The sequence below is a fragment of the Aegilops tauschii genome, chromosome 6, assembly GCF_002575655.3.
Source record: "Aegilops tauschii subsp. strangulata cultivar AL8/78 chromosome 6, Aet v6.0, whole genome shotgun sequence".
Classification (NCBI taxonomy): domain Eukaryota; kingdom Viridiplantae; phylum Streptophyta; class Magnoliopsida; order Poales; family Poaceae; genus Aegilops; species Aegilops tauschii.
The window spans coordinates 402,646,963-402,672,650 of NC_053040.3; the positions used below are offsets into that span (position 1 = coordinate 402,646,963).

At 44.3% G+C, this 25,688-nt stretch overlaps 3 long non-coding RNA genes across 5 annotated transcripts; all 3 read right to left on the bottom strand.

The window, feature by feature from the left end:
• Positions 1 to 12,650: 12,650 nt before the first annotated feature.
• On the bottom strand, positions 12,651 to 13,784 carry LOC141026250 (uncharacterized). 3 transcript variants are annotated; one of them, XR_012187998.1, is made up of 4 exons: positions 13,667 to 13,784; positions 13,487 to 13,557; positions 13,304 to 13,349; positions 12,651 to 12,996 (listed from the first exon to the last, which is right to left on the bottom strand). It is a non-coding gene; the product is annotated as an uncharacterized lncRNA (long non-coding RNA). The 3 variants fall into 3 exon arrangements; XR_012187997.1 differs by lacking the exon at positions 13,667 to 13,784 and having other exon boundaries at positions 13,487 to 13,590; XR_012187996.1 differs by lacking the exons at positions 13,304 to 13,349; positions 13,667 to 13,784 and having other exon boundaries at positions 13,487 to 13,609.
• A 3,604-nt stretch (positions 13,785 to 17,388) lies between these two features.
• Positions 17,389 to 19,380, bottom strand: LOC109758327 (uncharacterized). The gene is made up of 3 exons (XR_002231779.4): positions 19,098 to 19,380; positions 18,299 to 18,587; positions 17,389 to 17,594 (listed from the first exon to the last, which is right to left on the bottom strand). It is a non-coding gene; the product is annotated as an uncharacterized lncRNA (long non-coding RNA).
• A 2,416-nt stretch (positions 19,381 to 21,796) lies between these two features.
• On the bottom strand, positions 21,797 to 25,583 carry LOC109758328 (uncharacterized). The gene is made up of 3 exons (XR_002231780.4): positions 25,134 to 25,583; positions 24,191 to 24,279; positions 21,797 to 22,123 (listed from the first exon to the last, which is right to left on the bottom strand). It is a non-coding gene; the product is annotated as an uncharacterized lncRNA (long non-coding RNA).
• Between the last annotated feature and the right edge of the window lie 105 nt (positions 25,584 to 25,688).

The window sequence follows — 25,688 nt, forward strand, 5'->3', positions numbered from 1 at the left end:
AGGTGCATGTTCTAATTTGGCAAGGTTTTATTGGTTGCACATATCTTGCATAAGGTGTCTTGCATTTCTTTTGCTTCGTTGCACCGCCATCTGCTTAGTTTACTCATGATATATGTGAAGATGCCATGCCCATCCATTATCAACACCTATTCCATTTGTCGTCATACCATGTTTTTCCATTCAAATGTTGTCCTTGTGTTTCAGACATCCAAAAGGAAGAGGGTGATTGCAGAACCTGAAGGAGTACAAGCAAAGTCCTTGAAAAAGGTGGTGCTACCGGAGAAATCACATAGCACCCAACGTCTATTGGTGATAGAACCAGCGCCGCAAAACCTAGGATGTCGCAACTATGCTGGTCGCTGATTTGCTCTTGTGAGTACCTATTGTCCTATCGCTGTCCTTACATTCATACCTGGTGGATTATGTGACATCATTGTGCATTGTAGCTTGCTTATCCACTGTTCTCTCCAAATTATCGGATCTATAATAATGCTTAAATTAATGTAGAATAAACCCAATGCTTATGAAGAAATTTAGTTCTGCATTGTTCTTGTAAGTATCTGCTGTCCTTCATCACTGTACTTATATTTGTCAGCTAGTTCTTCATGTACACTTGCAGCTTATTTTCCCTTGTCCTCCATTTTTATACACATCAGATCTACATTTACTCTTGCCAAAATATTGAATAAAACCAATGTTACTGAAGAAGTTTAGCTCCGCATTGCTCTTGTTAGTGCCTTCTGCCTGTATGCTGTATTTACATTTCTACTCTGCATCTTAAGTTAAATAATCGCCATTTGTTCCTATTCACATCTATATTTACTCTTAACAAAATTTAGAATAAAGGCAATACTCTTGAAGAAGAGTGTGCGGTAAACTTCTTGAATTGCCCCCCATCAATATGGACAAGGCCTTTATAGAGCCTCTCTTCAGTACTAATGTAAGTTTGTCCTCCTCGAGCCTTCAAACTTTGTTGTGTATATTTGGATAGCTATGAGTGCAAATGATGTTTATTTTTTCGTCTGCATCAAATTTCTTGTTCAAAGTTTATAAAGTAGAAGAAAATAAACATAATGTTGTCCTTCTCAATTTCAGTCTTTAGTTGTACAATCTAGTTCCTTATTCGTACCATGTGAATTAAACTAAGCATAGCAAGTTATCTTCTTTAGCACTATGTGTATGCTGGTGTTCTTGATCTGTAATCTAGTGGTGTGGTGAGACTACCAACAACAACACAATGTCATATCCTGCTATGTCTCAACTATGAACAATGCCATATTATATTAATGTTATTTAAATCATGTCTCTTTATTTACCAATCTAAAATGGTATAAATTGACAGTACACTCACCATTCATGCTTATACGTTGTTTAGAACTACATCTATGATTGTGTTCTTGATCTGTAATGCAGTGGTCTGGTGAAGCTAGCCGCTCCTGCACAATGCCATTTCCTGTCGTCTTAACTATGAACAATGCCTATTATGTTAATGCTATTTTAAATCGTGTCTCTTTATTTCTGACAAAGAAATGAGACGAATTGACAGCGTTGATGCTTATACGTGCAAAACATGTTATCTACCTACTTGTTTCTCTTTCATGGTGAAAACACTGCTGCTAGGAAGAACTGCCACAATGATAGTGAGACGAACCCATTGTTTGTCCCTCTAACACATATTTCAGAGAAGGCAACACATATTGAGGGTAGTGCTACAACCACGAAGTCACATCTTGATGTAGTGTCAAACTTACTCAGTGACACAAGCTCGATGAAGTCGCCGCCTAAATCTGTTCGACTTATTCAATCTGAAATTCAAGTAGAAATACATGCTTCCACTCAAATCCGACAGGAACTCCAATCTCTATGCAAGATTAACCATAAGTACAGGACGTTTATTGATGCTATGCAGCTTAAGTTGGTGGATATGAGCGCCAAAGAAGCGCAGTCTCATCAGGTTGCTAAGTTGCTTGCGCTGCAGCTCCTGGGCCGGGCTAACCTTTCTTGAACTGTGTTGAAGTGTTGTCGGTTCTGTCTATTATTTTGTCCGCCTGTTAACTTCCACTGGTGGCGACCTGCCCAGTTTATGTAATCTGCTGTCTAGTTGCCCTTTATTATCACTGGCGGCGAACTTTGATGCCGAGGGAATGTAATATGCTGTAATTTCTTTGTTGTATAGTCACGATGTTCTTGGGGCTTGGCTGGCCCAATTTCATGACGGGCGGGAAGCAGGCCGGAAGTATAACGGGCCTAAATTAGGCCCAACACTCTCAAGGGCCTTTAACGGGCCTATAGGCAGTTTGGGCTAGAATGTATCCACGAAGACTACGGGTCATTAAGAGGCCGAAAGTAACTACAGACCATAATTAGGCCCAGGTGCAACTCGGGCCTTTACATGGCCGAAAGTGAAACCGGTTCTAAAGAGGCCCATATATAGACAGGGCCGCTGACAAGCCGAAACTAGTATCGGGCCGACCTGTTAAACGGGCCATGAAGAGGCCGAAGAGCAAATCAGGCCGCCAATGGGCCCAATGGCATAGTAGCTGTTAAAAGGGTCGTATCTGTTATGGGCCGTAATTTGGCCCAAGAAATAAAAGTCAGTTAACAGGCCATATCAGGTGTGGACCGTAATTTGGCCCAAACTATAGCAGGTTGTTAACGGGCCGGATCTGACATGGGCCGTAAACTGGGCCCAGAATATTGCAGCCATTTAACGGCCCGTATCTGATGTGGGCTATAATTTAGTCCAGAAAATGTTAGGCTATTAACGGGCCGGCCCATTAGATCTGACGAAATCTTGTGGGTCTGTTCCTGGGCTGGCTTTTAGACCTATATGGGCCTCTATTGGGTTGTCCCATGTGTCAACATTTCATTGGCAATTCTTGTCAAATGGACGGTTGACATCTATCCCAACGCTGAGCCGACACGTGGTTCGTCGACGAATGAGAATGTTACACATGGAAAATCGCCATTGGTCCGGGCTGTTAACGGGTTATCGGATCCAAACCGGAACCCGATAGCTTAACGGCGACCCGTTACGGTGGATGCCACGTGTCGGTCACCCTTGACGAAAGCACTTCTATGACCCACGATTTATCGTCATGGAAGTGGACACTTCCGTGATGATTATTTTGGTAATGTCATGGAACACTTCTACGATAGCACAGGTATGACTATCTTGATCCTGTCATAAAATCATCATGGATGTACATGCATGACAGAAAACGTGACCTACTGTGACAAACACGTATCATCACGGAAGTGTATTTTTTTGTAGTGTCTCCATGTTTTTTTGCAAATAAAACATTCAGGCCTCGTGTGTGCCGCTACATCTTGGATACAACGGCTCCTAGTTGATCATATTAGGTGCTCCCCGTAGCTTAATTAGCCGCTACGGTGATACCAACATCTAGGTCGTATGATTTGTGATCAGATACCACATGTGTAGTACTTGTACTTTCTGAGCAATTCCCAAACTCTCTCAGACGTATATTGCGAAAACATTCAAGCCTCCTACTGTGAGCCGTTAGATCTCTGGGAACTCGTATCACCATAGAATCTGTGGTGCGGAAGCACCTCATATTCTCCCGTGCGAGAAAACATCAGGTGCTCTCGTAGCTTGGATGCTATGGTGATACGAGCTTCGAGGTCATTCGATCTGAGATCCAATGGCGTCTGAGCAGTCTTTATGCTTGTAAGCAGTGGCCGAACTCTTTGGGGGCTTTTCTGCAAAAAAACATTCAAACCACCAAGGAGTTGTTGGATCACAGATCCAACGGCTCCGAAGAGCTTGTATCACCAAAGCATCTAAGGTGTGGTAGCACATGATATTCTTACATACAGGAGAATATGAGGTCCTCCTTCATCTTAGATGCTATGGTGATACGAGCTTCGAGGTCATTGGATATGGGAGCCAAGGGCATCTGAGTAGTTTTTGTACAAATTGTGTGCAATTCTCAAACTAATTAAGGTTTCCTATAAAAATATTAAGACATCATGTGAGCTACTATATCTCAGATCTAGAAGCTCCAAGCAACTCATATCAGCATATAGCATCTAAGGTGTGGGGGCACATGATATTCTTCCGGGGAGGGGGGGTGCACAACCAATCGGTGTTTGGGAGGGTGGGGACAAATATAATGTTCAAAAAATATAATCTAAACAATCCTAAATAGAGCTTCACAATTTTATCTAAGGTCGAGGGGTTAACCCCCGACAATCTACATAGCTCCGTCTAAACACAACATTTGCATGTATGTAGTACTAGACTTAATATTCATGTTTCATTTTCCTGTTCATTTTAAACATTGAATTGAGGACCATGCATGTCTTACATTTTACCCCCTTCATTCTTAAATATTAGTCTTTTAGAGATTTCAAATGGACTGCCACATACGGATGTATATAGACATATTTTAGATTGTAGATTCACTCATTTTGCTCCGTATGTAGTCACTTGTTGAAATCTCTAAAAAATAAATATTTAGGAACAGAGGGAGTAGTTTTGAATTTGTGCCATACATGCATGGTTTGGAAAAATAGATGCACTATACTTACTGGATTGTTGTTGTATTCGTGTGTGTGTGTGTGTAGTCATATGCTTGATACATACAAAGTTTTCTCACCACCATACCTTTCATCTTTTAAATTTGAATTTGCAATGAAAAACTTACTAGGTATACAATGAAATGTGAAATCCAGTTGAGATCACTATATCACAAACTCACTCTAATTCAAGAACTCGTCATAAATCAATTACCACGTTGAGATTACTATTTGCAAGGAAAATACGGGCATTGTAATACATATAGATTCGTTTGGCAATTTAAAAGATTCCTTTCGTATTCTCAAATGGTATCACCCAACGGCATACCAGCCAGACCCGGGCTCGTGTTGATCCTAAAAAAATGGGCTCGTGTCCTTCTGGTGGCCTGCGTGATACGCACATTAGCCAACCCCAATCAGTCGAGCCTCCGTGTTTCGAGTTGAAATATCTGGCGGCTAGAAATCCAGCCCTAGGAAATTCCCCTCATGTCCTCGGTCCATAATGACTACCGATGAACAATGGAGGGATGCTTTAGTAACTAGACAACGTTACCTACCATGCCGAGCACGGCTCAATTCCCTCGGTCGCCGCTACCCAAGGTCACCCGTCAACTCCATTGCCGTACTAATAGGAGTACTACACCAGGATGAGCACAGAACCGAGCCCCGTTTGTTCGTGCCTAGTACTTGAGTTAATATATCAGGCAATGCACTGGTACGGAGGGATTATCCTTTTACTCTGCATATATAACTTGTCTGAAGCCTAACTAAGCAAAATGTTTGACCAAATCCTTTCTTAAGAAATATTAACATCTACAACAGTAAAGATGTATCGCTTGAAAATTTATTGCATGATGCAAGTTATGATATTGTTTCGAATCTTGGATTTTAAATTTCAGAAAATCCAAAAGTGACCCGAAATTCATGAAACTGAGAATGGTCTCGTGATATGGCACAAATATGTTGTCGTAATTTTTTTTGTTCAATTTGAGACAAGCTACTTATGAGAACTTGCACAAATGAAGAGCCAAGGTATTTTGGAACAAAGACCTGTCACATTAAGGCAAACGCTTTCACTATTCAAACCGTGGGCGTTTACATGCCGCCACGAGTCCCGCTTCTCATCGGCAGGTGCCGTCCGAGCAAGCGTGTGAGTCAACGCGTGGTGTGCGAGAAGACCGCTGCGTCGGCTGACCAGGAGGTGTGCGAGCAGGCTGCTGCGCAGGTTCACTAGGAGGCGAGCCCTTTACCAGGCTCCGCCGCCCACCTTCGTCCCAACTGCCCCCACTTTTAATGGCGCCGGTGCTGCAGTTTAAAATCACCCCCGCACTACTCAGTATCGCAACAATCTTCTCTCTTCCTCTCCGATTCTCCTGTCGTCTACCTCCAACCATCCTGACCTAACCGTACGCCATGCCGCATCACGATGGTCAGCCCTTAGTCTTCCAGTTTCCTGAGGAAGACACCCAGCCATAGTCTCAAGAACATAAGGCGCTTTGGGACGAGCTTGAACTGGCCTTGCGGGAAGACGTCGTGCCTGGCCCCGCTCCCGTTCCAGCTCCCGTCACCCCGACTACGCCAGTGCCCATCCCCGTGGCATTGATGGGCTGGGAGCCGCACATTATCGCCGAGTTTGATGCCAAGGGGTTCCACGAGGTCCCCGCCGACTTTCACGCGCCCATGCACCTGCCAGCGCATGCGCCTGCGCCTGCACTAATGCGCGCGCTCGTGCACACGAATGTCTCCGCCAGGCCGTTGCCAGCGCTTGTCCCCGCGCGGGTGCCAGTGCCCCCTCGGCGGCATGGATGGCCGCCGTCAACCGCTTCCTTGCACCAACACCGGTCGCCTCCTCCCACCAGTTGACTCGCTCCTGGAGACCGAAGTCTAGAACATTCTGGCCTTCCTTGAAGCTAGAGCCAACGTCCAGCAGTACGCCAACAATGGCGCAAGACGCCGCCGTTGCCGTCGGTCAGTGGCCCGACGACACACAGAGCACGGCAGAGAAGGCGCTTCCCACCGCAAGACGCCACCGCCACCGCCGCATAATCTAAATTTGCCACAGAAAACATTCAGATTTCCATGCTTAAAATCCGAACGTTTATCATTTCCGTTTATTTTAGATCGATCGTCGTATGAATGTAAATCGGAGTCAGACTGTATGAAATCTATTGTTTGATCAATTGAATGTTCTGCTAGAGCCGTATCAAATAAAATATAAAAGATCGGCAAGCGACATGTATTCCTTCTCATCACAAATATTTCATATTAAATACCACGTCAATTCAAAATATTTTCTTAGGGAAGTCAATTCAAATACTTGTAGGGCGCAACCAGTCCCCTTGTTCGAGCACTAGGTGATACATCTATTTATCAACGCATTTAATTATTACGGAGTAGTAGATAAATAGTACTAGATAACTTGTCCGTCACGGTCACTTTTGTTCCTAAACTTGTTACATGTATAATCTATATCTATACCATCTATACCAAAGGGGCAGATCCAATTCATCTCGGCCATCAAATCATGTCAATCCAACGACCTAGACTGCTTCAATGTCGAGCGCTCAACACGTTTAACGTGCAGTTAATTTCATGCCAAAAATAGTGCTAATCACATAATAACATGCAAATAATATCCTACTTAATATCCACATGCACTTAATATACTTCCAAATTAATGTGCATTGCACATACACATTGACTAGTACTACTAGTACGTGAAACTGGTTCCGTAACTTGTGAACGTGTCCAGATATGGTCCAGATATGGTCAACGGCTACATCGCCCGCGAGTTCTTCGTGTTTGGCCATGCGTCTAAATGTAGAAGGGGAGGAGAGAGAGAAGGCATGGAACTCACCAGTAAGTAAAGGCGAATAGATCGTGCTAACAAGCCAGTCCCACTAATGTACTAAAAATAATATTAAAACATGTTATCCATTAAATAGGTTTTTTTACTAGAAGATTCATTAAATAGGTTGTGGTAATATAAAAACATTATATCAACAAAGGGGGGTACAGCAAACGTTGATGTACTATGTTGCCTATTGAAGTGCGGCTTGAAGGCCCTGGTCGCATGTTCGATCCTCATCCTTTTTAATTTTTAATTTATGGGCTTTTATCAGTTTTGCCATCGGTTGTACTACACTACTCAGTTCTGCCACTAAAAATTTTCACTGCTAAAAAACACCACTGTTCCGTTAGACGCGTGCTAAAAAAAGCAATTTTTTCACCGTTACCGTCAGGTCAACGGACGTTGACCATGTTATATGACTATAATGCCCCTGGTCTCATTTGCAAGATCTCTCTCCATGGTGTGGGCCCAACTTGTCAAGGAGTAGGAAAAGAAATTACTAGGAAAAAGAGCACAGCAAGGTGGATCTAACCAGAGACCTGAGTGTGGTGAGCGGGCAAGCTAACCATCGCATCCAATTGAAGCATTTGTTTGAGGAATAGATGTACTTGACCTTATCCAATATCTAACCTGCTCGTATTTGTTTCCCTAGCCGGAAGCACAATCCCTAACCGCCGCTCGTCGATCCTTAACTGCAACCGCTGGTTGCCAGGCTTCCCGCCCAGCTCCGGCGCGCTTCCACTCACTGCAGCCGCCGCACTGCCCGCCCAGCTTCGGCGCTGCCTCCCGCCCAGCACCTCCACTTGAGGCAGGCAGCTCCGGCGCTTCTCCCGCCTGACTTCGCAGCTCCTCCCGAGTCTAGCTCCGCCACCTCCCGTGATGCCTTGAAGTGATTTGTTCCATGGCAATGGCGAGGACAACAGTCCTGAATCGGAGAGGTGCATTAGCCTCTAAAATTCCGACAGGGTGAGTATGCTAATTCTTAGTGTGGTGCGGGTGTTGCTCATAGTAGCTTGTAGAGATGGAATTTCTGGTGTAGAATTTGTAGTAGCTGATTGGTGCCTTAGTGATACTCGCGTGCAATTTGGTACACGTGTTCTGATGGTCAGGATGGATACGGAATTACAGATACTAGAAGTAAAAAAGGTTGCACATGTGAAGTTTGTAAACCTTGCCGCGTTTGTGTTGTTCTCAGAAAAATGGGCAGGCACCGGGCTGAAATTTTCCGAGAAATTTAGAAAGTATGCTCTTGCTATCATATTTGTTGTTGCTGTCAATTAGTGTGTGATGCATGAATTAGCTAGCTGGAGAAACAGAGTAGCGATCAACAAGAAACGATATTATATACTATTCGGTTTGAATATTATTTACCTAAAGCGTATATGATATATATTTCCTTCTATATCAAAACTTTCGCTTAGCTCAGCTGGTTAGCACGCGCGCCTGTCCAGGTTGTGGTTTTGGGTTCGAAACCCCCTGGTTCCAATTTTCGTCTTCTCTTTTCATGCTCGCCTTACAGGTGGGCCCACAGTTCAAACAAACAGAGCTTCGTTGACAAACGGGGTAGGGGTATTTTCGTCATCTACCTTCGGTCAATGTCCTTTAACATGACGCTAACGGTGAAAATGGTTTTTTTGTGCACGCGTCTAACGGAACAGTGGCATTTTTTAGCGGTGATACTTTTTAGTGGCAAAACTGAGTAGTGTAGTACAACCGATGGCAAAACTGATAAAAACCCAATTTATATATGGCTCCAAATTCGTTCCATGACAGGTGGGGCCCTTGATGTGTGGTTCATAGCACTTTAAATTGTGGGTCAAAATTTGTTCCATTACAGGTGGACTATCGGTGTGTAGTTTTGTAGCTTATTTGTAATAATTAAAGAGAACAACAGAGTTTTTTTACAAAAATACCATGGTGCGACGTTGAAGGTGAGAAATGACATGCGAGACAGCGATGACCGAGCCAGAGGGAAATCAATTGGGGGAGGTGCGGGGGTTGCAACGGTGTTTGGAGTAGTTGTGGGCCGAATGCTACGAAAATATAATCTAAACCCACAGGAATAAATGCCTTCACAAATTAAACCAAGGTTGGAGTCCCCCTCGCAATGTAAATAGCTCCGGCTCTGCGAGGGATGGAGTGGTAGCTTCAATGTGTGGAAGATACGGCGTGAGAAAGCGAGGTCAATCGAGACACGGATAGATAAAGAGACAAAGTGAGTGTGGTCCGGCATTCGTTGAAAAGATATATATGCTCTAGAGAGATATTGTCCGATTGAGCTTTTGGGAAGGGTGAGGGATGTAAGATAGAGCTTGAGAGATGGTCCAGTCACGGACATGTAGATATATTTTGTGCGTGGGGGGAAGAAAGGTCAATCGATTACATATATAAAGGGAGAGAGATTGAGCGAGTGTGGGTCGTCATGCGATCGAAAGAGTGTGATGGGTTGGAGAGAGTGACCTAGATAGACAATGTGCGTGAGAGAGTATACAATATGAATATGTGAAATTGGGCTCAAACATGGAGATATATCGTTTATGTCCGAGAAAGAGCGAGGTCAATCGAGACATACAAAGAGAGAGAGAGAGAGAGAGAGAGAGAGAGATTGAGCGAGCGTGGCCCGCCATGAGGTCAAAAGAGTGGGCGGCTTGGATGGACTGACCTAGATAAACAATCTGCGTGAGAGAGTATAGTGTGTGTCGATCGAGGCCCGAACAGGGAGATATATCATTTGTGTGTGAAAGAAAGCGAGATTAATCGAGACTTAGATAAAGAGAGCGAGATTGAGCGATTGTGGCCCACCATGTGGAAGAAAGAGTGAGACAGTCTCGAGAGAGTGACCTAGATAGACAACGTGCGTGCGTGCGCACGAGAGGTGGGGTCTAGATAGGCAATGCATGTATCTACCGAGAGAGGGTGGGAGAGAGAGAGAGAGAGAGAGAGAGAGAGAGTTTGGCATGGAGTGCAATGGCGGGTGTGAGAGGTAGATACATTTGGTAACATAGTGGAAAAAGGGGGTTGTGTGGTTGAGAGAGTTAGAGATCAAAACATGGAGAAAAAGAATGAACGTGTGTCAGAAACCGATAGCTTCCTAATGTGGTTAGGAGAGGAAGATTGATCAATACAGGAAGTATGTAGCGTGTGTGCCGATGGGGGTGTGGCTAAAAACAACATTTGAATGTGGATAGTACGAGACTTAATATCGATGTTTCAATTTAGTGTACATTGTAAGATTTGAATTGAGGACCATGGATATGGCTTCCGTAATTATTTGGAATTCGTGCCATACTAGGTTTGAAAAGTTGACATTGACTCGATTGTTGTGCTATTTTGTAGGTCATATGTTTGAATCCATCCAAAGTTTCTCACTACCATGGTGTTCATCATATACATATGAATTTGTATTAAAAAAGCAGCGTGGATACCACGAAATCCACGTTAGAATTGGAGATTGCTATGTGACACACACTATAATTCAAATAACTCCTCATTAATTAATTTCTAGTATCTCGTTTTGAATGACTAATTATTTGCAAGGAAAACACGGGCATGGTAATACATTCAGATTCGTTTGCAAATGAAAGAAGATTCGTTTGCATTCTCAAATGTAGGCGCACCAGGCAGACCAGGGTCGTGTCGTGGTGGCCGCGTGTGTCGTACGAACGCTAGCACCCAGCAACCCACCCCCTCCCTCCCTCCCCCCCCCCCAAAAAAAGAACGGCAACAAAATAAGTTCGCGCTTCCACGTTTCGGATTGAAATATCTGGCGGCCCCAATTCTAGCCCTGCAAAATCTCCCTTCTCCATCGTCCCCTTCCGTGTCCAGAGCGCTCAAATCCCTAATTTGCCGCCAACCCAAGCTAAGTTCGAATCGCCCCTCGTCTCATCTCTTTCCCCACCTCTGTGCCGGACGACGACGACAAAGACGACGGTCGCGCTTCACCCCACACCGGAACTACCTCATCTACGCCCTCGTCCACCACACCGGGTGGTCCACGACAACGTCGGCCGCCGCAACCGACGTGCCTCACAGACACCGACTTCCACCGCATCAGGTGCGCTTCACTGACGCGGTCTCCCACCTCACCGGGGCTACTTCACCGAGCACATCGTCGCACCTCCGCCCCCCCCCCCCCCCCGAGGCCGTTGGGGTTTCACCACGGTCTCGTCCATCACATCGTAGAGCTCCGCTGCCACTCAAGATCTGCATCCGTGCGCGGTCAGCCAACACCATCGCAACACCCTCAACGGCTCTGAAGTGACCCGCACTCTAGCTAGGCGAGCATGGCCAAATGCCCGCCCGAACTAGGTATCCACATATCACTCCCTTGTGCACTATTCCGACGATGTTTGGATATCCTTTCACTACTCTCTTAGCTTACACGCCTATGCAACTCTGACATTAACTCTTATTTCTTCTGAAGATATCATCTGAAATAAGCAAAACCATTTTTTAGCGAAGCATGACAGCGCTACGGGATCTGGTACACATCCTGCACACCGGTATAACCTTGTAAGTACTTGTCCTCCAGTACAACAGCAAGGTCGATTCCTCGTATTTGATTAACCATTTTTCGTGTCAAAAATGCAGAGGGGGATGCAAGGAGCACAAGGCCTGCACATCCAAGCAAGTGGTAACATGGACTTGTACATGGAACATCCCAAGCACAAGCAGAGCTGCAATGAGCCTGTACAACGAGCTAGCATAAGTCCTTGCATTTCATTTAATTCGTACTGGCCTACGTGTATGATTTGTGTGCAGTGGCGGATCCACGAATTAAAATTACCAGGGGCAAAAATTTAACTTAAAAATACGAAGGCACTTGCACTCTAAAAATCAATATAACTTGAGAAATGTGAAGCTACATGCACTTTGAAAACCAGCTAATGATCCAAAGTAGTTTCAGATTATAAAACAATAAATGATGTACGCGCCAAAAAACACAAAATGAAACATGGTGTACAAGGACTACTAACATGGTATGTACCTACTTGAATTATTCGTTCTCTGGCTGAAAATATCGAAGTGTAATTGCACCTATAACCGGTGCGCAAACTGCATATCAATATATCTATCATGAACAAGTATGCCAATAGTTTCAAACAACAGATTAGAAAAGTATTTATGCTACGCTGTCATGATACGGGGACTTTCTGGTAGGTGGCCTCGACGTTTCCTCAAGCCAGGAAAATGTACTATAACTAGAAGATACCCCGCGTGTTGCCGCGGGAATGATTATATAAAACGAATAAAAAAATTGGGCTTATAGAACTATTTTTTCAAGGAAAAAGATTTACATAACATGTAATATAGATACATGAAGCAATTTAGTTATCCTCCTCAAGTGTTCCACTATAAAAAGAAGTAACATTCTCATAAGCCATCTCCGGCGCTGAGAGAAAGTGTTTACAAACTAATGGGTGGAAGCATACAATGAATCAGCTATTGTATGTACCCAATATTGAAAACTTTGATCAACTTTGCGATGAAAGGTCACAACCCTGATATACAGGATGTATTGGTGTAACCATTAACTAATCACATGTTTCTTTTATTCCCAACAAAAGAAATCACTTGTGTGAGAGGACCCATGCATATGATTCCTACAATGGAAATACAAGTAGTGACAATTAAATTTATGTAAACAGTGGACCAAATTGTTACTTTGTGAAGTCAATTAATCTATTTATTTTTTCCACGCAAAAGGAGAATAATTACCCAATATTTTTTCAGAAAATTAACCCAATGTTTAAGAAGGTTCGTATGGGTGCAGAAAGATTACCCGTTAGGCTGTGTAGCACATATAAGAAATCACATGATTTGGCTATCTAAGATATGCAGAATCAAATGCAATGCATGTGTAGTGCAGATAAAAATCAAAATATTGTAAAAGATGGGGCTCGTACGTACCAAACCTGCCAGATGGTTTTATATGAAATTCAGAATTAGGATTAGGCTGCACATCAAGAAGCGCTAATTCATTCTCAGACATTTATACTTATCCGGAGAACAACATAGAATTGGGCTGCACAGTGTTCCAGCATGTACATCTGGGAAAATAACAAACTGAAGATCAACACAGGAGCACTTGACCTTAAACTGCAGAAGCGTTGTTGTTGTAGTCCGTAGGTCGCCGTCCTCCCCAAGTTCAAGCTAGCAAGCACCTCAGAAATACCAGCAAGCGGCACAAAATGTACAAACACAACATAAGAACAGGAAATTAATCTAATCACAAAGAAAGAAATCCAGAACATATGGGAGGCTCGAGCTCACCATTGGTACTGATCTTCATCGGAGCTGTGCAGACCATGGAAATCCATCAAAAAAGACAGAAGATTAATCCTCCAAAGCACCACCAGAAATCCAAAAATACAACAGCTAACAAGTGCATGCACTGACGGCCTGACGGGCCAATCGCAAGGAGAAGAGATGCTTATGCTCTTTTTCAGTTGGGCTTGCGGGTGTTCATAGCAACATAAAGAGGGCATTTGTGAGGCCAGCGACCTTCTCCTTCCCAAACTCATCCGCTGGAAACGTGGCCGCAACAGGGATGGTCATGGTACGTCTGAGACTGTCGACGCGAGGAGGGCATGGAGCAGAGCAACGCGTGCGCACAACTCGCTTGGCTTCACAGAGATGGCCAGGTCAGGCACGGCCGTTACACTGGAATCGGGCCGCGATGGTGATGGGCGCGTCTTGTGCGTCCGAGGACGCCAGCGCGAGGAAACCCGGAGCAGAGCGGCGCGTCCGAGGTTGCCCGCGTCAGGAGAGCCAGAAGCAGACCAACGGTGTGCGCGAGGATGGCCGCATCGATGGACTCCTTCCACGTAAAGGATGAACGGATCCAACGCGAGCGCCGGAGCTCGGATGTGTCTACAATCAGAAGGCCTATCGGCGACGAATTGCAGGGATCCCGGAACGGCAAGCAGTGCTTTGGAGCGGGAGGAAGAGTTCGGGGGACGGGGAGGCTTGGGAAAACCGAGCGGAGGGGAAGGGGAAGGGGAAGAATAAGCGGTGACCAGGGAGAGGAAGCGGAGAAGGCCAACTCGCTCGCCTCGGTTTCCATACTGTATTAATTGATTGCGTGGCTCATAATAAGTCGAAAGTGGAACACGCATGCTAATGGTGAAGCTGACGTTCATGTTTCCTATCGTGGTGGGCAGTGTGGGCCCTGCATGTAAGCCTCTAACTAAATGCTGATGTGGCAATATTGCTGATGTGGATGGGCTGCATGTCAAGAGAAATATCATAGTGGGGATGAACTATTTATGTATTATAGATTTTCTTGTCATCAATGCCTGCAAATCTCTATGTCTCTCTCAACATAGCAGATCATCATTAGACACTAAATCCTTCAATGGGAGCTTGCAAAATGCTTGCATTCGATCCCTCATTAGACACTATATGTTCATCACCAGGAGCATGTAAAATGTTTGCATCAAATCCTTCATTAGCAGTCTGTTCATTAGACACTTCGGGCTTAAGAACAACATGAGCTTGTATGTTTGCACCGAAAACTTGATTAGATACATCAGGTTCAGTTAGTTCAGTATTGATTGGGAGAGTTATAAAATAAGAAAATTTGGTTTCATTTTCTCATAGATTCCCTACATACAAGCAGTTTTACAACACCGTCAGGTTTAACTATTGGCCAGAAATTGAACCGTTGAATTAGATATAATCAGGGATGTGATGTACCTGCTCGTAGCGCATGCTGCTCTTGCAAGCTGCGACTGTCGGTTTGCGCAAGCTCGATGCCATGCCCGTGCTGCCGACATTGCCTCCCACGCAGGCTACACCCAGGGTTGGATCTTCATCTTCTTGTCCTTCCATTCGCTTGAAGCCCGGTGACCGGCGTCCAACGAGGGCACGAGGAAGTGCTGTGTCGGTCTGTCCAGCAGCGGCTAGGTTAGGAGCGAACCTGGCAGGAGGCTGGAGCGAACGAATTGGGATTTTTCCTGCTGTCGATCGATATGGGAGGCGCTCGCTTAGACCGCGAGCCTGCTATAGGGCTGCCTTGCACTTACGTTATTGGCCCATCCAAATTGAAACGTTTTTCTTCATTTTTTACATTGCCTGCTCGTGCGTTGGGACGAACAAAACTAGTCTGGGCTAACCTGGACGACTCAAACTAGGTGCACACTTTCCAGCCACCTGAGGCGGCCGCCCATACCAGCCCCTACGGTGGCGTCGCCCCTTTTTGCGTGTACGATTGGGGTAGTGAAAATTATTCTAGTGGCGCTTTTGCTTTACCCACAGAATGGTTGAATTGCTTGTTTGTATGAACTGAGTTCGCCAATAATGTGAAGGATGCCAGTCTTTTCATCCTATTGTAGATTGCTTAGATCTGATATGCCAAATGTAATCGCATGAAATATACAGTAAAAGCCAGTGTGTGTGTGGCTACAACAGTCTGACAACCCGTCCTCATATAACATATCAAGGACGCACCATCTTATCAGATTAACCATTCGACTTACCAATGCAGTTGGGAAGAAAGAAGTATTGGGACTGCGTATCCAAGCAATTGATGACATGGACTCCTTCGTAGAACCTTGTAAGCGAAAAAGAAGTTGCAGTGTGCTTGTACAAAGAGCTAGTGTAAGTTCAGTTACCTGCTTCTCGGAATTTTAGTTAGCCACTTATTGCAAATTGTTCAATTATGTTGTTTGGCTTAATTTAGTTTGCTATTGACTACATAATGCCATAGCCTGTTAATCCTATTATAGACCGCGCCTATCTATGTGTTTGATACTTACTATTAAGAATTACCTGTTTACCTGAACTTAAATAGCTACTTAAGCACGTAGATAGCTAGTCATATGTACTTCTAGGGTGCAGCAGAATTCACGTGTAAGTTACGTTCTGATATCCTGTTTGTTTAAATGGTTTGCTGTTATCACTTGTAGCACTAGTAATGTTTGCATGTTCATAGATAGACAAATGTCAGGTTTATATAAGGGACACCGTCTTTTTAACTTATATATAGACACACACTAGGGAAAGGGCCCGTGCGTTGCAACGGGAGAAACAAATCTTGTGTTTCTACTTGAAAGGCACATATTATGACTGAAATTTTTTTGCAGATCAAAAAAAGCAATCCGCTTTAGTACCAACTTCAACTTTGCACATTTTTTTAACTTGTAATGTAGTGTAATCATGTGTCCTAAGGAATAGCTTCAAAATGATAAATAGCTATCACGGACCCGAAATCGTCTGATCGTCAGCCGCCCTACATTAGCTCATTTGTACACTTCTTGTGCTCTTTGTCCCATCGCAAACGCTCACTCAACAGAAGAGATGAGAGAGATACAGTAGTATTCACAAGAGAATGGATTCAGCAACTGATGTTTACTCATCACAGTAGATTATAGTTTTCCATCTTTAACTGGAGCATCAGAGTGTATGCAAGCAAGCTTTGGTTTGTAACCCACAGAAGACCAATTTTTGTAACCTACAAAGAGAAATTTAGCCCACATGGGCATCATCCTTTTGCACATATTGTCGGAATGTCGTTCAAAGAAATAGCTAGCATGGACCTGAAAGAGATACAAACATACATTTTTCTGAATATTAGTACAGTACATAGTCCTGGGTACCATTTCTTTCTCAATCAGCATGATTACCTGGCAAGATCACAAATTTGTGTTGCCGAGATTTCATGACAACAGAGAAGGGATTCGAGAAGTGAACTGCCAAATAAAGAGCTGTAGAAGCCCATCTCATCGCCTTATGCCACCAGCTCTTTGTCTTGGTGGAAGAAACAAACTAATACCCTAAACGAATTTTACCTTTGGCCATGGTGAAGATTATATTTTGATAACCTATAGTACCACGAGACTATCATTTTGCAATAGACCAGTAATTGGTTTGAACTGTAAAATAAACGTTCAGTTCCTCTGAATTCTGAAGTGAAACGCAAACTTATTGTATTAGCTACACCTGCAAGATTGCTAATAGTTGGGCCACACATATCATCCATGGATTGGAGAGAGTGAGAGACCCAAGATAATCCACTTGATATTACAGGTATAATGGTTAAATTTTTCTTGCTGGTCATCCAAGGTATATGTGTGGTTAAATGAATTAGATCGAGACACTAATACACCGTGTGGTTGTCCCTATAAGCAGCTAGGCCGGCAATAGTTGTTGTTTCTTGCTGCTCCTCATCGATTCTAATCACCCTTCCTGCCTCAAACACCTGCACATGTAGCAGCACAACAAAAATCAGAGAAGATGACATAGAGCAAAGATCAGCACGATGATAGGAGGAGATGCGTTGTTCAGCCACCGACGACAAAAATCAGAGATAATCATTCCAATGTTGACCCAAATCCAAGCATGGATGCTGCTGATTAATTAATTTCCCTGCCGTTCATAAGCTCATCTACGTGGACCTGAGCTAGCTAGATCGATTTAATCAACTCTCTCAACGGAACTTGCCAGTGAAAATGGAATAGAACACAAATCAGTGGATCGCCACAGGCCTTAAAGATTTTTCCTCCAGATTTTTCTTCCATTGTATATACATAGACAAATAGATGACGGCACTTTTACTGCAAATCCTATAACCATGAGTAAACTCAGTTGCAAATTAAACATAGCTACTACAGGAGCTGATCCATGCTTGGTAGAAGAAAATTGCAAGAGTTAATTACCTAATGAAAGTTTCAATGTAGAAAAACTTGCCCTTTTCATGTTCTTTGGTAAACACATATTGTACTCGAGCAATAAAATCATTTCTACGGAATCAAAGGTCTGAATCTTTTCCATTGTTAGATGAACATAAAAAAATTGTCGGAGTGTCATTTATATAGAATGCAACCAAACAACTCCAAGGACCCACAAAATAATTGTAAGTAAATAATTCCATATAACAACAGAAAATGCCTTGAGATATATTACCACATAAGGAAGAGTACGTGTGACTGGTGAAGAACAGAGACTGGGAGGCAGTGGTGAGCGACCAGGCAGGTCGGGTCATCGTCTCCTCTGCCCAGATGCACATGAAGCAGAGTGAAGCGATGGAGAACCGATAGGATAGGTCCGACTGAATCTGGCCGGAGCAGGCAATGGAGACCGCTGGGGCAGGCACTGACGGCAACAACCTCCACACGCCCCTCCTCCTCGAGCTCTCAAAAGTCTGAAGCACTCACACTCTGTATAACTGCAACTTCCTTGGTCGGCTCCAAACCTGCATCGAGCAGATCATCTCAGTCAAATGCAATACATCAAGCAAGGAGAGTATAAAAGAATATGTTCCATCAATGTTCTTCCAATTTGATCTTATTAAGAAATAATATCGAAAGTACATCAGTCCTTGATGTAGTAAGTTGTAATAGATGTTTTATCAAAAAAAAGTTGTAATAGATGTATTAACGAATTGAAATAGATCAAGTCTGCCTTTTTGTGTCGGCTGGAGACCTACTACTTATGTATCTTGTTGTATACAATTCAAATGATGCAGAAATTATGAACTTGAGACTGAGACACCATAGATGTTGTGATCTGTAGAAGTACTTGCGATCAATTCCACGCTTGCAACAATCAAACTACTAAAAGAGTCAGGTTCGAAGCTAAAGCCCCCTGGTAAGAGGTGACGGATTCTACACCAACCAAACAACAAAAGACAAGAAGACCATGATGTATCGAGTGCTAGAAAATTGAGTGTTAATTAATTGTATGGGTATCGAGTGCTACAAACCATGATGGAGAAGCCGCTCCGTCGTGACCTCCTTCACTGCCAGATTCACAGCCACCATCACATCATACCAAATCTAGCATCGCATAGTGTCTCTAAGTATACGGCAGCGCTGTACCAAGCCCAAGTAAGTCAATAAGTCAGGCTATCACTACTGTTTCCCTCTAATCATTGTCTGCACGATGGATGTAAACAAAAAAGAGTCAAATAAATCTATTTACTTTGGAACTGAAGGTGCCATATTAGTGGATGATTACAAATATCATACCATAATGTCACATTGCTGTTATAACAGATGTGCAAATAAGGAAAAAAATTGGGTGGGGAGTGTGCAAATAAGAGATAGGGGAGTACAGGAAGGATGAGGGAGAGGGCATGGTACCTACCCGTCACAGCCACGCAAGAATCTGTCAAAGTAGCCAGTTGATCTAACAAAACCTAGAAGAGTTCAGCTATTGTTTTCTCAACGGAACTAAGTATTCTCTCCACATGTTTTCTGGTACCATATAACACTGATGCTGCATAAACATTTAGAACCAATTTAAAGGGATCCTTAGGATTGTTTGACAGGTCAAACGAATATGTAGTTAGTGAAAGAGGATAAGCCTCTTCAGAGTGAATTGATATTGCATTTAAATTTAATGAGCAGACTAATTTTAGTAGCAATAAAAGAGCTACATACGCACTTATGTTTACAGTGGAATTGCTTCACCGATTAGCCACATCAAGATGCAAATTTGTTAAATACTAACAGTCCTAGAAAATAAGTTGTTAGGCGAGAGCTTCTACAAAAAGATAAAATGAAGTTTGGAGATATTAACCTTTAACTGAATAACACGACGAACAAACAGTAGTGCAGTTTCACTGTTATACTTGATATTAACCATCAGTACTGTAGCGAAAACCTCGCTTTCCTCTCACATTAAGCATAATTTTAGTTTAGAATTTAGATGCATTTACCAATCTATGGTTTCTATATCTGGACTTGAACAAAAAATATATCAGATTGAGTTCCCTTTCTATTGTTTATCTGTCCAATGTATAGATGATCAGATTGTATAAATCTTCTTTGGTGAAAAGGAAGCACATATTACTTCTGGCAACTGGCGTTTTGAGTGTACCAAAGTAATGTTGTTGGGGCAAAGAGAAAATCGGTATTTCACAAATTCTAACACTCCTCAAGCAGCAACTTGCATCCTGATGAAACATAAATACGCTAAGCAAATAAGACAAGAGACGCCGTCAACCACATGGGCTAGAGCTTCTTCTTTTTTCGCTGGTGGATATCTGAGGATATTGAAGCCCTTGCCGGGCTGGTGATGGCGAGATCGAGGTAGCGATTGGGGATCTGGCGGCAACGAAAACCAAGGAGCGATTCTCCATCACCAACGTCTGGAGCAGCAGCGGCGACCGTGGGGATGGCAAGGGACGTAGCCGGTGCTCCTCCCGGCGAAGCAGCGACGCGAGCGACGGACTATGCAGCTGCGCTCCCCCAGTGAAGCCGCGGCTAGCAATCCACAGCTGCAGCCACCGCCGCCGTTCGCAAGCTCCAGCCGCCGTCGCCACAGATCCAGCCGCTGCCGCCGTTCTGCATCGAGCACCCGCGCCGCCCCCAGCCGCTCGAGCCGCCGCGTTGACCCGATCCAGAAGGAGAGCTCGAGCGTCCTCCACCTCCAAGTCGCCGACGCCTCGCTCCAGATCAGATCCGGCCGTTCCAGACCAGATCCGGAGCGCCGTCGCTGGATCCCGTCCCCTCCGTAACGTCCGCGTCTACGGCCGCCGCCAGAACCCTCCTCCTCCTCGGCGGCTCTGTATAGGCAGAAAAGTTGTTGTTTTTTACATAGGACGTGGCTGCGGGTTGAATACTAAACAATGCAGGGTCCTTTTTATAAAAACGAAACATTTTCTCATCCACTTAAAAAAGGGACTACGGGTTGATTACTAAAAACCAGAAGGACTGTTCTGCAAAACCACCACGACGGTGAGCAAGCGGGCAGAAGTGATAGCCGCTTTATTATTAGGGAAAGATATATATATATATATATATATATATATATATATATATATATATATATATTGTTATTCCTCACCCTAGCCAGATGGTGCGCCACCGCAAACCAACCAGCCTCCCGTAATCACTTACATGAGACGTAAGATTACCTGCCCACTAGCTAGCTAACGTATTACCTCCCCACTAGCTAACGTAGAAACAGTGCATGAGTTGTAAGATTACCTCACCCCACCACTCTAGCCAACGTAAGATTACATAGGCATTTTTGCAAAAGTTGAACGTACAGGAAATTCCAATTTTTTGTTTTTTCGGATTGCCAATGTTTTATAATTTGCTGATAATTACATGTAATAAATGGCATAAACAGTACCACCATAGTTCCTTTCCCATGCATCATAGTCATGAACTAATGTAGTGGTAATGCGTGGATTCCTTCCTATATATTATTGCAAAACATTTGTAGTCATAGAAGAACTGCATGCTTGCTTGATAAATTCAGTGTAATACTCCCTCGGTGCCACAATACTTGTTGCTGGGGAACTTGTACTTGTTTTCCCTAACGACAAGTATTTCGGTACAGAGGTAGTATACGGCTTTGTCTTTTCTCTACTAGGAGACATATACAACTTGCTCTTTTAAGAAAGATCCAGAACTAAAACAATGCCACTGGTTGCAAAGAAAGGGAAGAGCATACAACAAAGGCGACAATAAGTATAGTCATTGACTGAGAGCATCCACTATATCAGATGACGCTTATAGGTGTACTTATACAATTATACCTACCAGGTTTAATAGTATATCAAGGGAACTTGGAAAAATGTCTCCACAGGACCACATGATTCAGAATTCGTCAATCAGATAATTTACAGGCGTCAAGCACAGCCTTCATTACTTCTGAGACTACTTTTGATCTGTTGGACGACGAATGAAAAGCAAAACGGTGTTGCATAACAGAACATCATAGGAAACCAGCGCCTTGCACTCACTGTCTTTTTGAGACGACTGCCACCACCAATTCCTAGAAGCACAAGATTAATAGAAATAAATCTGGAGCCCATAAACTGTCTTTGTAAACGATGGGCTATCAATAGCAGACTGGATAATCATTTAATGGACAAGCACACAAATAATCACTAAAATCGTAAATCACCTGAGGAATACACATCTTACAAGTAATTAATCATATTTTAAAAGATAGCTCTAAGAGACATGTAAATAGGTTAAAGATGAACAAGATCAATGCCTTACGGCAATAATAATCTGAAGCAAAAAAGATGACATGGACCTTCCCTATGGGATTAATTGTTATGCGGTAAACATAAGTCATGTTTTTTTTGTTTGTTTACAGAATGTGCCAAAAGAGGTGCTAAATATTCAAGCTCCAATATAGAGCAGGAACCCGCAAATCTGATTGCTTATTAGTAATAAATGCAACAAAGCAGGATTCTGGAACAACTACGGTCAGGAACTATTTCAAAACTAACTAGTGAATGAAATTTTGAGCCTGCACCTTCCTTTATCCCAGATTTCTCCCAAAGTGTATCACTGCTGTTGCAGCAATTCCCACTCAGGCATTAACACAAACACCCCGCATGGAAGAAATACCAAGTGCCGAGACAGAAACCATCAGGGATCCCCCCTCTCCCTCTCCCTCCCGTGACGCTCCCGCGAGCGCCGGGGGGAAACCCTAGCGCCGCCTCCAGCTCCCCCCCTCCTCCTACCTCCCTCCCCTCGCCGCCGCCTCGACGTACTGGCGGGCAAAGCCCGGCCAGTGCTGGCGGTGGCGGGGCACTTTCCTTCCCCTGCTCGGCCCGGCGGGCGCGGGCCTCAGGGTCGGGCGGCGGCGCGACGTTGGCTCGGGGCGTGGCTGCGCGGCGGCAGCAGACGGCGGCGGAGACGCGGGCTGTGGGCGGCAGCGTGAAGGGGCTGCAGCAGCAGTGGTGCGCGGTGGGATCCGGTGGCGACGAACGGCCAGATCTGGGCCGAGGCGGCGCGGGCCGAGGGCGGCGCGGGCTGCGGGCGTCCGCTCCTACCGTGGCCGCGGCTGGTGGTGGTGGAGGCGCAGCAGCGGTGGCTGGTGGGCGTGCTAGTAGGGATCCAGGCGTCCCGCCGGCTAGACGACGGCGGCAGCGCAGATGGGCTCCCTGGTGAGTTTTCTTGGTGGTCAGTGGCGGTCCTTAGGGGTCCTCCTCGCCGGTGGCCGGGTCTGCGACGATGGCTTTGCGCTGTTCTATGACGGCGGCGTCCACAGACGTCGTATCCTTCTTGAAGGCTCCGTCGCTGTGCTCCCACTCCTCCGTGTGGCTCCGGGTGAAAACTTGATCTTCGGATCGGACGGTGGCGGCTATCCGTGGTCGTACCCTTTTGGGAGGCACCGTCCTGGAGTCCTTGCTCCGTCTTTGTCCGTCTCACCCCTCCTCGGTGGCTCCAAGTAGTTCTTCTTGGTTCATCTCTAGTTTGCTTGGTTGTCGTCCGAGTGGTGTGTCGGTGCCCGGCACCTTTGTATCTTGCCTTGGGTGTGTGCTATGTGTCGTGGTGGGTGTGTTTGTATCGGTTCGCTCGGATGTATGTGGTGATGTTTGCTTTATAATATAAAGCGGGGGGCAACCCTTTTTCGGTAAAATACATGCTAAGTCTGCAAGCTCTACCAGAAAGTAGATATTGGACAGATAGAATTTTTGTTTCAGTAAATGTGCCAAGTTTTATGTACTTTTATATTTGGGTAGCAACAATGAGCATGATCAGAAAAGAAAATTTGAGAATTCATCACATAATGGATAAGAAATTATTCCTTGGCAACACACAGAAGGTGAGCCAATTTTTTTGCATGTCAATTTTGTACTTTCATTAGTATTTATTGAAGTACATAGTACTTGTATACAGAGCATACAAGATAAAATATCCATTCACCTATTTAGTCAATAAGTGCAAGATCAATTAGGATGGAGAAAAAATTAAAAAATGATTAATACATGACTGCTGGTAAATAGAAACGAACAGTCAAACCATGGTTACGGCTATGATGAACTAGCATAGAATATATGGGCATGTAAACCCAGGAAAGTACATAAACGACTGTGCATACCATGAGAACAAGTTATAGACTCCAATTGCAACAGTTGGCATCTGCTTGGAAATGTAGCTTCCCCTTGCTTCTCCTTCTCGTGGTGATACCTTCAAAAATAATATATGAGACAGTCAACTGAAATTAAAATAAACAACTAGGCATCTGATTAAACAAGTAGGATTTTAATAACAGTTTCACAATTCTTGAAGAAGAAAAGGCAGCATTGATAAAAATTGCATAGAAAAGAGCAATTGCAAATAAAGCAAGCCCGTAGTATGTATGGACGACTAGCAGGCCTTTCTGCGATGAAAAACAGTACTAGACCCCCAAACCTGAAACAAAAATCTGTAGCACAACCAACTAAAAAAAGAAGATCGCTGGACTCAGGCTCAAGATCACCCCATGCGTCAAGCACATGAAGACAAAGAGAACTAGCTCCCTCACACACAATGATGAGAAAAAGCTAGTAGGAAAAGATGAATGGGTGAATGAACCCCGAACCATTTGTCATGAGTATGTGTTGTAAAAACGCATGGGCAGCCTACTTTGAAAGCAAACAAGACCAGCGTTATAAGAATATAATTAATGCGTGCTCTTCTTGTTGCCTGCAATATGAAGCCTCCACTTGTTATTTTCATAATACCATCACATAAACAAGATTTTGATTGATCCAACCAAGAACAGAAACTTGAGCTCCTGCAACTGAATCTACCTACATCAGATCATTCACATTGAGTTTAAGTCCATCACAGAATCATAGAATCTAACCCAGTATTAATCCACCATAACAAAAATTGGACTGGTTCAGACAATTCGATGCAAGAAAGAAAAAATTGACGCAATTGGGGATATTCACAATCGAGACTGCTTACAGTAACAAAGATGGGTCACAATTCTCTATGTATTTTAAAAACAGGGTCACATGTCGAGGAAATTGGACCGAAATCAAAATCTCTCTAACCTTGGGAGGCATATGAAATTCAGGTAACTTGGATCTGGAGATAGGGGATCTCGTTGCAGGTGGCTGGTGTGGTACTCACGTACGAGTGGCAATCATCAAGTACTAGCAGCCTGTTGGTGGAGAGTGAGGTGGGGGAGCGATGGCCCTACTCGATTCCTGCTGGAGACGAGGTTGCAGGTGGGCGAGCCGTTCCTCTCCCTCCGCCCGCCGTGTAGCCTACCGTTGACCAGGCCACCAAGTGTTGCACGCCGCCAAGGCCACCCACCACGCCGCGAATCCTCCCGCAGCCGAATCAACTCGCCGAAACCGTCGCGATGTTGATCGGAGCAGCCGCTCGCATCCAGCCATGTGGAGAGAGAAGGTTCTCCGAGGAAGATGGGGGCGAGAGCTGTGGGATGTGGGAATTAGGAACGAACCGTCGGTGTAATTTTATTTTGACTGAAAATAAAAATTACGTTGGACAGGCACGGAAGTGTGTACGTTGCTTGCCTTTCGGCAGGGGGAGGAGTAAACTCGGGTGGGGCGTGGCGTGGTTCGTCCGACCGGGGCAAGAAA